Source organism: Cynara cardunculus (genome assembly GCF_001531365.2).
Source record: "Cynara cardunculus var. scolymus isolate 2C chromosome LG 1, CcrdV1, whole genome shotgun sequence".
Classification (NCBI taxonomy): domain Eukaryota; kingdom Viridiplantae; phylum Streptophyta; class Magnoliopsida; order Asterales; family Asteraceae; genus Cynara; species Cynara cardunculus.
This window is the reverse complement of record NC_037528.1, coordinates 44,762,006-44,779,599: the sequence shown is the minus strand read 5'-3', so window position 1 is coordinate 44,779,599 and position 17,594 is coordinate 44,762,006.

Below are 17,594 nucleotides of genomic sequence, written 5' to 3'. Positions count from 1 at the left end.
TTGAACTTTTTACAAATAAACAATAAAATAGATAAAAATCTACATAAGTTGATATCAATGTCACATAGCATATACATGCATATTTTCTATATCTATAAACACATTTTGTCTACATGTGAAAAGAAAATCTAAACATTGGGTGGTTTTGTAAATAAGAAAACTACAAGGGTGAGTTGTGTAATAAATGGAAACTTGCAGATGATTTGTGAAATATGGTATTTTATATATAAGGAGGTAGGCAAGGCAAACGTGCAAAGAAAGAGTAAAATTGGTAGAAAGATTTGGGGTAATAAATTTGGTCTGCAAATACCAATCATGACCAAAACCTAATCATAATCCTGTTCTCAAATAATGCTTTTTTGCAGCCATCTTAATAAATAATCCATTTCCTTTATTTATATATATATATATATATAGAGAGAGAGAGAGAGAGATTGATTATTATACAACCCTTGACATTTGTGCAACCAATACAACCCAATCTCAACGGTCCATTTCATTTGATTAATATGTGATTTCATAAAAGTTTTGATTGTTTCATAATATAAAGTATTGATCATAATTAATAAACCATATTCATCTTCCATAAATATTCAAATCATAATAAATAAACTCTCATCATTTCATAAATATCTCAATTTACTAGGTTGTAATGGTTGTACAAATGCAATAGGTTGTATTTGAAACTCTCTCTCTCTCTCTCTATATATATATATATATATATATATATATTTTATTAACCTGGATATCCAACCCGCTATGCGAGTCGATTAATCTCATGACGACCACATGCTTTGCAGATAGCCCGAAATCACCGCATTTGAACCTCCGTGGCCACAAAGGAATTTTTATTCCTACTTGGATTTGAACCTGGGACTTCCTGGTATTTTTGATCTTTGAAGCCAAGCTCAAACCAATCAGACACCACCTTTGTGGTTTAATAATTTTTTATTTCAACTAAATTAATCAAAATATAATAAAATTTGATTTAATAAAATAGAATAAAATTAAAATATTTTATAACACGAATACACCAATTTATGATAAGTTTAATCAAAATGGATGATAAACTTGTTCTAAATTGGGTTTTGTTATTAGAACTATTTGGATAATTTCTAGGTCGTGTTTGGAAATCACTTTCCAAATACTGTATTTCGTTCTTACTATACCTTAGATTTTATACGAAATCAGTACCGGGATAATCTAGAAAAATCATACGTGAAAATAAGACACTAATTTCATATACATGGTACTTAGATCACCAAATTATGTATTTATAAGAGAGATTGACAGTTACAATGGTTAAACGGTTGTAACCATTAATGGATAAGGTCAAAAGTTAGTTACAACTGAATCTTAAGTTCTGGAAAATACATCTTCAGTGATGGCCTTTCAGCTACAGCTGAAGCTCTTCAATGGCGGGAATAATACCTTTAGTGATGGCTTATCAATGGCTAAAAAACACACAAGACTTAGAAATGTTTTGAGTCTGATCGGTCAGCGGACCACGACCAAGGGGATCAGCCCCTTGGAACCTCGTTAGGAGCCACCGCCCCTTGACCCCTGCTTTATGGCGATCTAAGCTGATAAGGATAACATTTGTGAGTGTGCACTCCGCACCTCTTAACTCACGTATGTTTGTCTCATTGCCTCAATCAATCTCAAGTAAATCACAATTACACCAAATGATTGATGACACTAAAATCACCAAAAAAAAAAAAAAAACTTGACATCCATACCATCAAATGTTACAATATCGACATATTACTCGTCACAATCGATAAAATATAGAAAATTTTGAATATGTACAACAAATGAGTGACGATTTATCTAACAATAATTTTGGTTAATGGTTATAAATAAATAAAAAGCAAGCACCACTTAATGAATTTAATGACTTGTTCAGGGTTTATTAAATGGAAAAACGAAAAAGAAAAGGAGTAAATCACAATTTTGGTTCATATGGTTTATGCAAAATTACGAAGTGTGTTCCTATTTTTCAACAATTACAGAAATAATCGCTACAATTTGTATTTTGTTTTGAAAATAGTCATTTGATTTAACACCATTAGTTAAAGTGTAGTTAGTCAAGGACATTTTGGTCCTTTTTTGTTTTTTGTCATTTTCTGATAAAAATAATATATTACATATAAATCTTTATGTTATATATATATATATATATATATATATATATATATATATAATTTTAGATTTAATAGTACAATAGAAAGGAATATTCAAATGAGGACCACAAAGGATTGAGAACCATGAGAATTGATAATCATGTGTTTTTTCACATTGTGAAAATAATGTATATGAAAAACGCAATGTTGTTTCACAATATGATTATTTTTAATGTGTATTTTTTGTTTCATATTATGAAACAACAATGTACTTTCATATGCATTGTAACACACGTTTGACCTTCCATGTCCGGCCCTCCCCTCTCCCATTCCCGATTCTCTCGGATCTGGCGAAGGCAGGGACGGACCCATGTGGTTTATGTGGTGGCATGTGCCACCGTTTCGTTCTTCTATCATAGTGTAGAGAATTATTGGGTCGTGACAAGTTTCACCTTATTAATTTGTTGTGTGCCACTGTATATATATGAAATTATAATGAGCCACAAGTTTTCCTAGGTAGAGTTGGTTTGCAAGTTTTTCTTTTTCAACCTCATACCCGAGTTCGAATTTCATGAGCTTTTAATTTTAGATGTATTATGTTTCTAACAGAATTGCTATAAAATATTTGAACACAAGAACTCACATATGAAAAACAATGAACTAACCAATAGACCAATGATGATTTTGTGAACATCCCTATATTTGTTTCTTATAGTCAAATGTTGTCACCACATGGAAAATTTTATAGGTTCGTCTCTGAGCGAAGGTGCACTGGAGTATACACACATATTTGTGGTAAAGTAGAATATACATATACACAGATTTTGGGAAAGGTTTGAGTCGACGAGGTTTCTAAAACTCAAACCTCAAAACGAGGACACCATAGTAGGTGGAGTATACGTACACATAGATATGGGAACCTTGAAGCAATAGCAACCCTCACTTTCTTCTTCGCCCTCCATCTCCTATCTAGTAACTTGGTTTTGGCCTCTCTTACTAATCCACTGCGTTTTGACCTCCATCATCTCCTTCTGAACATAGTTGGCCTTTTCCTTGTTAACATGTTCCACTCTTTTTCTCTCACAGATTTGTTTTAGGTTTTTGTAGGATGGATAATCAAAGTGTTTCTGGGTTTCCATAAATCCCAAGGTTGTTCTTGTTTTTTAGAGAAGGGCAAAGTATCCATCTAATTAACTTAAGGTTTGATTTTGTTTGTTTAGGTTTTTGTTTGATATGGTTTTGTAGGTGAAATCATTTGGATTTATGGAAATAACAGTTTTTATAATTATCAAGGATCAAAATTTAAGTTGGAACAAGGTGGATAGATATGGATATGGAGATTGAGATGAAGATAATAGGTCTTGGCTGGAGATGTCGTAACATCCTGATTTTCATCCTAGTTGAAGAAAGTGTTGAACCAAGTGAACCGGTGAAGAAAAACCAAATATGAAGTCTGGTTATAGTGCAACGCGATAGTGATATCTGTTACCATAACATCGGTGCTACTAAAAGCATGGTCATTTGGGCTATAGTATCATCCAATAGTGACAATTGTCCCTATAGGGGGATAACATCATATATACCAAGAGTTGGTGCATCGAGGCAATAGTGTCATGTGATTGTGACACTGTCACGATATCGAGGCATGATGGCCAGTGGGTCATGAAGTATAAAAAGTTGTTTTAAGGCTGTGGTTTGTCACTTTTCTTCATCTCCTTCATTTTCTCTCTTTTGGGAATGATTTTGGGCAATTTGTGGGGGACAAATAGGAGGGTTATCATGGGAATTGAAGATCTATTTGTGGATGGTTTTAAAGATTCTTGAAAAGGTAAGTTTTTTGGGTATTTGAAGAACTATTGTTGGGATCTTTATCGGTTTGAATCTTGGGTTAACTCTTGTTGTCTTTTGGCTTGGAGGTTGATCTTAAGATGATCTCTTTAGGAGTTTTGCTTGTGGATCTCAAACCTTCACTAATGGAAGGTAAAGGTTGGGGGTTCGGAAATTAGGTTTAACTTAACCTAGCAAGGTGAGTTCAAGTTACTTTTCTTAAATGTGTATTTTGGAGTCTTAAAAGTGGTTTACTTAAGATTTATCAAATGTTGTTTTATAAAATTGCATCTTTTGCACATCTGGTTTTATAAAATCTTGAGAAGTACATATATTTGAGTTTTTAGACATTTTCGTAATAATTTATAGCGTGTGTAGATCTTGATGATTTATTCATCATATGAGATTATTTGATGCTAATGCATTTTTGGTATTTTGATTTTCTAAATCATTTGAAAAATACATATGGTTATGTTACTGGACACATTTTGGATGTCGTTACTTATTAAGAAATGTTTCTTAGAAGCCATGGTGTGTTTTGAGATTTTTCCCAACCTTTAAATCAATAATAAGATTTTTAAACATTTTGGGGGCATAAGTTGTATAAACATTAGGTATTTGTATTTTATTGATAGTCAAATGAATTGTTAAGTTATTGGCTTGGTTTTCACTATAATAAGTTTTGGTGACATTTGTCCGGTTTAAATTATTCAAGGTTGAGCTTCATAGGTGATTTGAGTTTATTGCATATTTATTTGGAAATCACATGTTTTGAGTGCGTTGATCATTCAGTTTTGATTCATGTAATTTAGACTGTAATGTAATGGATTCATAGATATATGAGTCGGTTTGAATGGGATGAACACTCTTGTATTGTAGCTTGAAATAGCCATTGAGTTTTCATACACAATATGGTGTGGGATCTTTGAGTTGGGCATCGATCATTGACCAACATAATGTAATTTTTGTGAACGAGCTTAATTAGGATATTCTTGTTGAACTTGATGATTCATTAAGCTATAGATTCTGAATGGTTGAACTTAATGATCATTGATTCGTGGTGAAGCTCATATGACATAATTATGTAGCTTACTTTTCTGTTCCGTCACATTTGAATGGAATCAAGTCTCCCCCGTCACTGAAATGTGTGTTTTGAATATGATATTTTATCCAAGTTTTCGGTGTTGTTTCTGTACCCATGTTCGAATGTTTCATATGTTGTTTATTATTCATATTTTATTGCTTTGGATACTTGAGTTGTATTCATGTTTCCAGTATTTTAATATCAAACTTTTTTCATGTTTTGCATGAGTATTTGGTGAAATCTTGGCTTGCCATTATAGGTAATCAAGTGTTCGTCTTTAAAAAGAAATTTATTCTTTATCTGATATATTACAAAAAATTTAATTTAGTCACTCTTTAATAAATTTCGGGTGTTACAACGGTGATCATAGAGAGGGGTCGGATATGCATTAAGCTGACGTACACATGCTTTCAGTATGTGTACAAAATTTATTTAATAAAAACTTAATCATAATACAGGTAAAAAAATGAAAACGTCCCTCATTTAATAGACAATTTTTAACAAAGTTAATCAGAAGCACCCATTTCAAAACAAAATCCAAATTGTAGTAATCATATATCTACTTATTCGAAGCACAAAAACGCTCTTCATAGATTTAGTAAACCACAAGGACCAAAATTGTAGTTTAATCAAACGAAAACCCATGGTTGGATTGGAGTCTTTGTCCCATTAAGAATCATATCATATCTTAAAACATACGTTTTAGATCCAAAATCTGATAAATACATCCAGACATATTTTTATCTGCAATTTAGTTTCTTTATCTAATAATTTTTTTTTGATTAACTTGGATATCCAATCCGCTATGCGAGCCGACTAATCTCAGAACGACCACCTGTTTTACAGATAGCCCGGAGTTACCGCAATTGAACATTCGTGACCACAAGGGGATTTTTATCTCTCCTTGGATTTGAACGTGGGATCTCCAGGTACTTTTGACCTTTGGAGCCAAGCTCAAACCAATCAGACATCACCTTTGTGGTTTTATCTAATAAATTTTGATAACATATGTAACATGATATTTTAACTCTAATATGGTTTTCCTTTTTAATAAATGAAGGTGTGACCAAAAGATTTACATGGTAATTGGTATGAAGGGGGCATTTCCATTTAGGGCCCCTTCATCATTATCTATTTTGCCCCCAATTAATACAATTATTCATTTCTACAACTTGTTACACCTTTTATTTACCCTTGCAACATCTTTACACATATACAATCATTAGATGTAAAAAATTTAATTGATTATTTACCAAACTAATCTGCTAATATCATCTAATTTATCAATTAATTTATCAAACTAACACTACAAAAAATGGGTTTTATAGGAGGTGAAAATTATGTAAGTGTCTCAATAGACTGTTTTATAGGACATAAGTTTTTAGGACCAAACGTTAAAGTGTCCTATATAAAGATGTTACAATAGATTTATAAGACGCTTTTGAGAGTCTTAATAAGTTTTTAGGACACTTTTATAATAAAAACGTTGTATTACTATTTTATTGGATGATATTTGAAACAATGTCTTGTATAAACAAGTGTTCTGTGATGTGTTTATAGGAGATGATGTAAAATCCTTAACACGTTGATTTATTTTAAAAGTGTTCTAAAAAAACTTTGTTAGGACGTTCGTAAGCATTATATATAGAGCATCTCCAAAAGATTCCTTGAAATAAAGAAAATGAGAAAAATGGAGATTTTAAACTAAAATTGAGCTCCAACTGATTCCCTAAAAGTAAACGTATGTCATTTAAAACAGTCTATTGGGACACTTACACAAGTTTAGTGTCTTATAAATCCAATTTTGTTGTACTGTAATTTGCTAATATCATCTAATTTATAAATTAATTACCAAACTAATTTACATGATCAATTTATCAAGCATGACTATTTTATCAATCAACACATCTGCTGATATATCAACTAATAACTAACTTATCAACCAAAACTGATTTGTTAGATTGTTTTATAATACTGATTATGCTTTTCCAATCATGTCACCTTTTAAAAAAAAGGGTATTTTAGATATTTTTTTTCTGAATAAATTGTAATGGAAAATTAAATTAAAGGAAGTGTTTGTATATTTACAACTATTTTGCTTACATTCGGTACACAAATATTTAAAAGTCATTTAACGGATTTTCTTTTACTTATAAGTTTATAGCCCTCGATGTAGCTTCATCGATGATACTCATCAAATAAAAAGAACGTTCAGAGTGACCACCTAATTCTCTCGTAAGAATTAGTTAAAATAGTGAGAATGCTTTTTCTCTCTCGGTATTTCCGTTAATTCTGAAAACGATAACATGAATGTATGTTATGTCATTTACGTTAAAATAAATTATAATAAAAATTCCGAATTAACGAAATTACACAAAACAAGAACTTTTAAATAGTTAATCTGATACTAATATAAATATATTTTCTTCAAAATTTTATGATATTTTCAAATTTATATTTTATTCAAAAATAAAAAATTATCGTTTTCTCAAAACCACATAAAATCGTATTATATCGACATAGATAAAAAATAAAAATAAAGATTGAAATCGAGATATATCTCGATGCATTGCACGACTACCCTTCTAATATAATTAATGATACAGTATCTTGAAGATGCAATTACATGTTCACCCATTTTGATGTATGGTTATGTTTCATAACCATAGTCTAACTTATTTTTTAAGTTTATAAATAAATTTATGTTTGATTAAATGTCAGTTATCTTTTTAGAATGTTACTTCTTTAAGTAACGTTTTCAAATATTTCTTTAATTATTTTTCTAAATAAAAATTTCAATATATTTTAAGGCCAATTTATATTGTTGTGTATCTTATCAACTAGTTTTTATCAAACATAACTGATATATCATCTAATAACTAAGGGACCGTTTACTAAACGCTTACTTGGTAAGTGCTTACCGGATAAATTTCATAATCGGATGAACATGGCAAGGGCCAATAATCTTACCAGGTAAGAGCGATGGGAATGATGGAGAGTCTTACCCGGTAAGTAAAGATTACAATGCTTACCCAGGTAAGCGTTTACCCAATAAATTGTTGCATTCAATACGTTTTGATGTATTAAATCTTTACGCATCAAAATAAATTAAAGTGTTGACTCCTACAGATAAACACTTACCGGATAAGCATTTAAATAAACAGCCCCTAAATTATCAAACAAGTAACTAAATTTTACTAATCATCAACTAATTTGTTAAACACCATCTTAAACAAATTAATTTATTTACATAAATAAATAAAAAAATCTTTCCCTTCAAAATTATTAAATCATATCGAATTTTATATAAAATAATAATATATAAAATAATTAGTTAGGCCAACAACTAGTTTCATCCTTTAGAGGTACAAATGCATGTGAAAACATTGGATTGTAACTGTAAATTACATCTTTCTCTTTTCTAAATTTTATTTTTAAATAAATAAATAATAATAATAAGTAATGATTTAAAAGAGTCCCATTTATGACATCATTAAAGATTAGCATGGAGCCCCAGCCCATGTTTTAATTAACTCCCTCCTTTTCTGAGGTAAAAATTTCATCATTTCACATAATAAATCCACATCCCCTGCAAAGGGGTAATGATGGAATTACATTATTATTATACATGTTCTTAAGTGCATTCAACCCTACACGTGACCTCAAACTCTACCCTTTTCACTACCCAAATACCAAATTTACCCACACCTTTCTAATACCACCTATAGCATTCACAAGCTCATACTCTACAACATCTATTTACATATATAATTAATAGACTTGATATCATGTGAGACCAAGGGTTTTTTGTGAGATCCGTAAAACCAATTCTTAATCCTTCGATTAGATCTACAATATGATAATTTGAATATTCATAAACGCTACAATACTTTGCAATAATCACAAAATTGGCATCATGCAATTTTAAACCATCAGATCATTAACTTATAAAGTTGATAAATGAATATAAATTGGTTTTACAGGTCTCACGAAAAACCTTTGGTCTCACGTGAACTCAACCCAACCCATAATTAATATATTAGATATAATTCTTAAAATAAAAAGAAGGTTCCACAAAATGTGTTGTATTTTCATTTATTATGAGATATATAAACCAGGTATCTGAATGTTTGAAATTTCCCATCTGAATTATTAAAACGAAGGTTTTGAAACTTCAATCATCTCTCCACTTAAAAAGGAAAGATCACATTCTTTTCCTCGCGAAAACCACATTGGATCTTCGTCAGGAAGCAACGACACCAACAATAAAAAGCTATCCACATCAGAATCTTTGAAAAATACTGTATCATGTTCAAGATCTTATAATTCATGTAAACTAAAGTATTAAATTAACAAAAACTACCTTCGTACTCTGCTAAAAATACTAAATTTTGTATCTGACTTCAGTTCAAATCTTTACGTTCAATTCTGATACAGATAATATAATTTTAAAGATCTTTTATGAATCATTTATTTTTGAATGTTTATGTTAAAACTTAAAAGGGTACATAATTTGTCTTGAATTTGAATGCAAAGTGAGAAAGTCGTAGCATTGATTATGGGCCATAATAATTTGTAGTTGTCCCATGACATGGCTGATGATGAGGGTCTAGTTGTAGTCATTTGTGTCTATGCTACCCAAGGGTAAAACAGTAAATTCCTTTGTGATACGGATGAAGTTTGCTACTCTGTCCTTGTGCAAAGTTGGCATTTAAAGGATGGTTAATTGTAAATATTACTCCCCAAAAAAATCTGTAATGTTTCACAAACTAACTGATAAATTAGTTGTTGGCTGAAAAATTAACTGATAAAATATAAAATAATTAAAAAAATATAAAAAAACATAGTATTAATTATTTGAATACATCTTAGATGTAATTAAATACATCAATTACATCCTTGGTCCTTATGTTAGGATTCTCTTTGGTTTTGGTCCTTAAAGTTCATTAAATGTATAAATGGTCCTAATTTCGTGTTTTACATTTTAGATTAATTCCTCGAGATAACATCGTTAACTACATAACCGTTAATGTAGTCATGTGCACCATTTTTTACAATAAAACAAACAAACAAACACAGATCATGGTTAGGGTTTTATTTAATCTCCATTTTTTCAGATCTGGGTTGCATTTGGTTTATCGATTGTGGGTTTTGAAATTTGGGTGGTGAAGTAAGAGAAGATTGCGACTTAAATTTTTCGTTTTCTTACGGTTCTGGTTTGGGTGGTGAAGTCGGAGATGTTTGTTTGTGTGCGAACATGAACGTGAACTTGTAGTGTACAAAAGCCGAAGTTAAAGTTAATAAATAAGTGTTATATTGGAGATTAAAAGTTGTTCCTAGAAGTAGATAAAGATCCAGGTACTCGTGTGTTTGAGCTTCCACGTTATAACAATGTCTTTAAAGATTTCTTCGTACAAAGGTAATTTTTTTTTTAAACTCAGATGGTTTAGTTTTTTTTTCCTATAATTTATATCGTTACATATATGGCTCACAAAATTGCAATCGTTGAGACATCTCCTTTTTCATGCTTAATAGCAACAAGTGTCCGTTTGGCAATTGCTGAATTATAGACGGACCTAGAGGGGTGGTTAGGTGGCACATACCACCGTATTGTTCCTCCGTGGTAAGGTAAAAAAAAATAGGTTCATGAAAGGTGCAACCGTTTTATTCTAGAAGGTGCAACCATTTTATATGGCGCCACCGTATCCAAAAATTCTTACTAATCCCATGTCCGATGCCATTTCACAACCTGATAATAAGCCACCTCTATTGCCAATCCCTCCAGTTAAGCCAATGCCACTTACCTTAACGAAGTCTAATCCAAAGACCACTAAGAACTTCAAATACATTCCAATAGATGTGAGGGCTGAGTAAATAACAAAGGGTCTACCTTATTACTGTGATCAACCATATGACAGACAACGTAAGTGCCGATTCAAAGAGCAACAATTGGTTATAAATGAAATTCTGAGTGAGGAAGAAGAATCTGATATATTGTATCCGAATGGAAATGAAATTTTGAGGGTCCAAAGTGATGATGTTTAGAAGACAACCTTCAAAAAGCGTACGGTTTATTATGAGTTTTTGGTAACGCCCTCGGCCTCTCCAATGCACCTGCTTCATTGCAAGGATGGATAAATCATGTATGTTAAGGAAAAGCGTATTAGTGTTCTTTGATGATATAGCAAGATAATCGATGATGATTGGAAGCATTTAATGGAGGTTTTTGAACTCATGAAGAAGAATCAGTTGTAGGGTTATTTCAGTAGTATCTTTGAATCTTTACCGACCTTATTAGCCATAGCTATCAATTGGATGAATGCTTAAAAGCAATCATGAAACGACTACAACAACAAGAAGGGGTTCTTGAGGGCTAAGATGGTCACTTGGCAGCATGCTTTTCCACAGATTGTAAGACAATTAATGCCATGCATGTCAAGCCTCAAAATATGAAGCAAGAGCAAGTCAGAGGTTGCCCCGATTGGTTGGATATGTCGATGGATTTCATGAACGTATTGCCTTAGTGAATCAGTAAAGATGTCATCTTAATGGTTGTGGACAGATTGAGTAAGCATGCATGCTCTCTTCATTCCCTTGTCTCATCCTTTTACGACAATTCTAGTTGCTCAAAGCTACTTAGATAATATATTCACGTTGCATGGCTGCCCAAGAAGTATTGTAAGTGACACAGATCCTATTTTCTTGTGTCAATTTCGGGAAGGGCTGCTCAATATTCATGGTGCTGAATTTCTCCTATCATCTGCTTACCGTCCGGAAACGGATGGACAAACTGACGTAGTTAATCTGTTTTTTGCTTTTTTGTTCTTAGTGTTGTTGTGGCACATTGTGTTCACAAGGTGATCACGATGTGTAAAAGAAATAGGTGATCACACGATGTGAAAAAGTAGGTGGTCACAATGTTTAATTTAAATATGACAATAGGTTTCTCGGAATTTATAAATGAAGTGGTTAATGGTGGGGTTACCATTATCCTTTTTGTAGTGACGAATACTGTACTGCGCTACATCCCTTCTATTGTCTACAATATCATTATAGACTGTCTTGTTTTCCATCCCATGAATGGGCTTATAGGAATCATTGTCGTTTGATAGTGGTTCACATCGTGATATTATAAATTTTTGGTTTTGGGTTCAGTGAAGATGTTTTGACAGGTATTCAAACTTGATTATTGATTTTGTTCATAATGTGTATTAAAGTCCTTACAAAATGTTTTTAGTTTTTTGGCCTTATATTATTGGTGTTTTTGTGTTCAAATTATGTTCATATGTGATCACGATATGTTACTTGGTGATGCTTGTTAGATTTCTAGGTATCCACAATGTGTTAGGTAACTTGTTAAGTTTAGTTTGATCTCTTTTAGATTATTTTGTTAATCGGAGGAAAGATAAAGAGGAAAGATGAGAGAGAGTATTTGTAAACTATCCATAATAATCTTTATTTAAAATTTAAATTCAAATTATCAAAATTGTTAATTTCATGATTTAATTTATGGTTTATATTGGATCTCACGGATCTCACAAATTGTATGGTTTTTAAAAGAAGGCCGCACACACACACATATATATATATATATAGAGAGAGAGAGAGAGAGAGACACACACTTGGGATCATGTGAGACCAACCTGTTTTCGTGGAACCCATGAGACTATTTTTCTTACACTTGAAACTTCATAGTGTTTTTGCTTTGAATGTTCGGATTTTTTTACCTTCACATTGTCTTTCTATAAAGTTTTAAGTGTAAAAATGTGGTCTTATGAATCAAGAAAACTAGTTGGTCTTACGTGAATCCAACCCTACATATATGTGTGTATGTATATATCCATTTCATTTAAATATTTAGACGTTTATTTATATCTATAATATACTATAAAGCATTTATGATAATATCTTAAGAAGTACTTTAATGATGCATATTACTTAAAAAATAAGATTATAAGTAAATGATGTGTGGGTATAACTTTTTAAAGTCGTATGTTTGAACTCATATAACTAAATAATAAACATAATCAAATACAAAATCTCATTTTAAATATAAATAATCTAAAATATAATTAAGATAATTATTGAATTCTAAAAGCATACTTAATTATCTATACTATATTATAAATAATTTGATACAAACTCTTAAAAACCATTTTGATGCATTATGTACAGTTTATTGATGCATATTATTAAAATTAAGATTACAATTAAATTGTACGTAAATACAACTTATTAAAGCTCTATTTCGAATTCTTCTAACTAACTGCAAATAAACATACTCAAATACAGAATAAACATATCATTTTAAATATAAAAAAAAATCTAAAATATAATTATGATATTCATTAACTTCTAACATATTTGCAAAAAATATATTATTAAATCGAAATTAAATTACTTCCTTATTATATCTAAATTAAGTTATAATATAAAATTTGAATTAAACTAATTACACAAAAAACAAGAACTTTTGAATAGTTAAATTTGTTACTGATATTGATATATATATATTTAAATTTTATGAGATCTTTAAATTTATATCTTATTGAAACATAAAAACATTATCATTATTTTATAACCACATAAAATCGTTTGATAACATCGAGAGAAGCAAATAATAAAACAAAACATTAAAACCGAGATGTATCTTGTTGCACTGCGCTACTGCCATTCTAGTTACATTACATTATTAAACTTATGATAAATTACATCATTGTCAAACCACTACTAAAAAAGGGTATCAATGACGAAATTTTCTGGCGGAATTTCCGTCGGAAAAATTCCCTACGGATCCCAAAAAAGTCAAGAAAAGTCAACATTTATCTACGTCCGCCACAAATCCCCCACAAATCCTTCATTGAATTTTTGAAAAAAAAATTAAAATTATTTAAAACGGTTTTTCAACGGATTTGTGACGGATTTTTTACTTATTCAAAACCGTCACAAATCCGTCATAAAATTGGTCTAATTTATTTAAATAAATTAATTAGTGTTAATCAATAAAATTTCGACGGATTTCCGACGGAAATTAATTTTTTATATTAAATATTAAATTAATTTTTTATATTAAATATTAAATTCTGTTGGAAATTTTTAGCCTTTTTATATATATATTTTTGGTAGGGAAAAAATAACAACAAAACATTTTTTTTCTTTTAAAATTACCGACGGATTTTTGATGGAATATAATTTTTAATAAAAAAATTAAATTATGTCGGTAATTTTCAAAGTTTTTTAATTTTTTATTTTTTTCCAAGTTAAAATTACCGATGGAACATAAATTTTTTTATTAAAAATTATATTTCGCTGGAAATCCGTCGGTAATATTAAACTTAGAAAAATGGTTTATTTTTAATTTTTTCCAAGTTTAAGTTATTAAAAACTTTTTTCTTAAACATTACAACGGAGTAGTTGTATGTTCAATTATATTTAATGGATCTATTGGCTTTATTCGGTTCATTTGGGGCTTTTATATGTATTATTGGGTTTTATTGGATATTGGTGGAATTTAATGGATCTTAGTAGATTTTATTCGGTTCAAATAAGCTTTAATGGAGCTATTGGGTCTTATTTGGTTCAATTCGACATTAATGGATACTAATTGGGCCTTATTTTGTTCAATTGGGCTTTAATGAATTCATTGGGCTTTAATAAATTCATTGGGCTTTAATAGATCTATTGAGTCTTATTTTGTTCAATTGAGCTTTAACGAGTACTATTGAGCTTTAATGGGTACTATTGGGCTTTAATGGGTACTATTGGGCTTTATTCGGTTCAATTGGACTTTAATGGATCTTAGTGGACTTTAACGGGTACTATTCGGTTCAAATAGGCTTTAATGGAGCTAATGAGTCTTATTCGGTTCAATTGGGCATTACTGGGTATTATTGGGCTTTAACGGGTATTATTGGGTTTTATTTGGTTCAACTGAGCTTTAAAGGGTACTACTAGGCTTTAATGGATCTTAGTGGATTTTAATAGATTTATTAGGCTTTAACGGGTATTATTTGGTCTTTAATTGATCTATTGGGCTTTAATAGATCTTAGTGGACTTTAATAGATTTATTGGGCTTTATTCGGTTGAAGTGGGCTTTTACAGGTATTAGTGGGTTTTATTGGATCTTGATGGAATTTAATGGATCTTAGTGGACTTTATTCGGTTCAATTAGGCTTTAATGGAGCTATTGGGTCTTATTTAGTTGAATTGGGTATTACGGGTTCAATAGGGCTTTAACGGGTACTACTGGGATTTATTCGGTTCAATTGCACATTAATGGGTACTATTAGGTAGGGGTGAGCATAGGCGGGTACCCGCCCTTTTTGACAGGAACCGGAACCGAAACCGGAACCAGCGGTTCTTGAGATATTGGAACCGAAACCGGAACCGGTTAGAGCGGTTCTTGAATTTTTGGAACCGGAACCGGAACCGCCGGGAACCCGCTTCCTAAAATATTAAAATTTTGTTATTTAGAAATAAAAATAAAATATTGCCAAAACACTAAATTAAATAAACAAGAATACAAATTATACGGAATAATGGTTACAAATATTGTTTTAACGATTACAAACCATAATAGACTAACAAAAAATGTTCAAAGTTTAACGATTATATACTATAATTGTAAATGTTCAAAACTTAACGATTACATACTACGAACAGTAGTTTAGTAAAACTAGAAAGTAGATGAAGAATGAAGATGACCACCTCATTTGAAGATGTAACTTAATATAAATTTGGTATTGAAAAAAATCAATTATTTTTTAATTGAAAAACAACCGCCGGTTCCGGGTACCCGGCGGGTAACGGTTCCGAAAAACTGAGAACCGGAACCGGAACCGTTCTCAATCGATTCCGTATTTTAGGAACCGGAACCAGAACCACTCATATCGGTTCCGGTTCTGGAACCGGCGGTTCCGGTTCCGCAAACGGGTACCCGATTCCGCTGCTCACCCCTACTATTGGGCTCTATTTGGTTCAATTGAGCTTTAACGAGTATTATTGTGCTTTATTCGGTTCAATTAGGCTTTAAAAAGGTACTACTAAGCTTTAATAGATCATAGTGGAATTTAATAGATTTTGGATTTTAACGGGAATTATTTGGTTTTTAATGGATCTATTGGGTTTTCATTGATCTTAGTGCACTTAAATGGATCTATTGGGCTTTATTTGGTTCAATTGAGCTTTTATATGTATTATTAGGTTTTAATGGATATTGGTGGAATTTAATGGATCTTAGTGGACTATATTCGGTTCAACTAGGCTTTAATGGAGCTATTGGGTCTTATTCGGTTCAATTGGGCATTAACGGATACTATTAGGCCTTATTCGGTTCAATTGGGCTTTACTGAATCTATTGGACCTTATTCAGTTCAATTGGGCTTTAATGGGTACTATTGTGCTTTATTCGGTTCAATTGGGCTTTAATGGGTACTATTGGGCTTTATTCGGTTTAATTGCACTTAAACAGGTACTATTGGGCTCTATTCGGTTCAATTGAGCTTTAACGGATATTCTTGTACTTTATTCGGTTCAATTGGGTTCTAAAGGGTCTACTAGGCTTTAATGGATCTTAGTGGACTTTAAATGGATCTATTGGACTTTACTCGGTTCAACTAGGCTTTAATGGAGTTATTGAATCTTATTCGATTCAAATGATTTTAATGGGTACTATTGAGTTTTCATAGATGTTAGTGGCCGTATTCGGTTCAATTGGATTTTAACGTATACTATTGGCTTTAATTTTTTATTTTAAATATAAAAATCCATTAGAATTTATAAAAAAAAAATATATTCCTTACAAAAATTATTTTCAAAGAAAAACGTAATTTTAAAAAACGTTTCGATGGATTTACTTATTTATTTTAATAATTTTTTTTCTCCGACGAAAATTTCCGTCGTAAATTTAAAAATTTTCAAATGGATCCCAAAGCCCAAATGTTTTAAATTGGAGCCCAAATTATACAACCCTCTGTCCCTTTCCCTTAAGGCCTTACTACGGCCGTAATACCCTCTCAAACGATTGGCGTACGCTCCCGACCTCCCTCTCTCAGATTCGGACACTGCTTTCTTCTTGTGACGAAGACGATTAACAAAAACGATTTCTTCTTCAGAAAATACAAATCCATCAGAAATTCCGTCGAAAATTGCATTTAGCGGCTGATGTTTTTCCGACAGCAAAATCCGTTGGAAAGTTGTTTTTCTGACGGATTTTCAACGAATTTTGCCTTCGGAAAACCCCCCTTTTTTGGTAGTGAACATAAATTATAATAAAAGTTAAATTAAACAAATTATATAAAAAAGTCTTCAAATAATAAAAAAATATATTATAAAATTTACAAAAACATACAATATTGTATAAAAATAAAGTATCTAAAATATCATTAGGAAAATCATTGAGTTAACTAAATACTTAGTTATTGTATAAAAATATTACTTGATATTCATTATTATAAATAAACGGGACATGGATACAATTTTTAAAACTTTATGTTTGAATTCATATCTATATCTATACTATATTATAAAACATTTGGCTAAAACTCTTAAAAACTCTTAA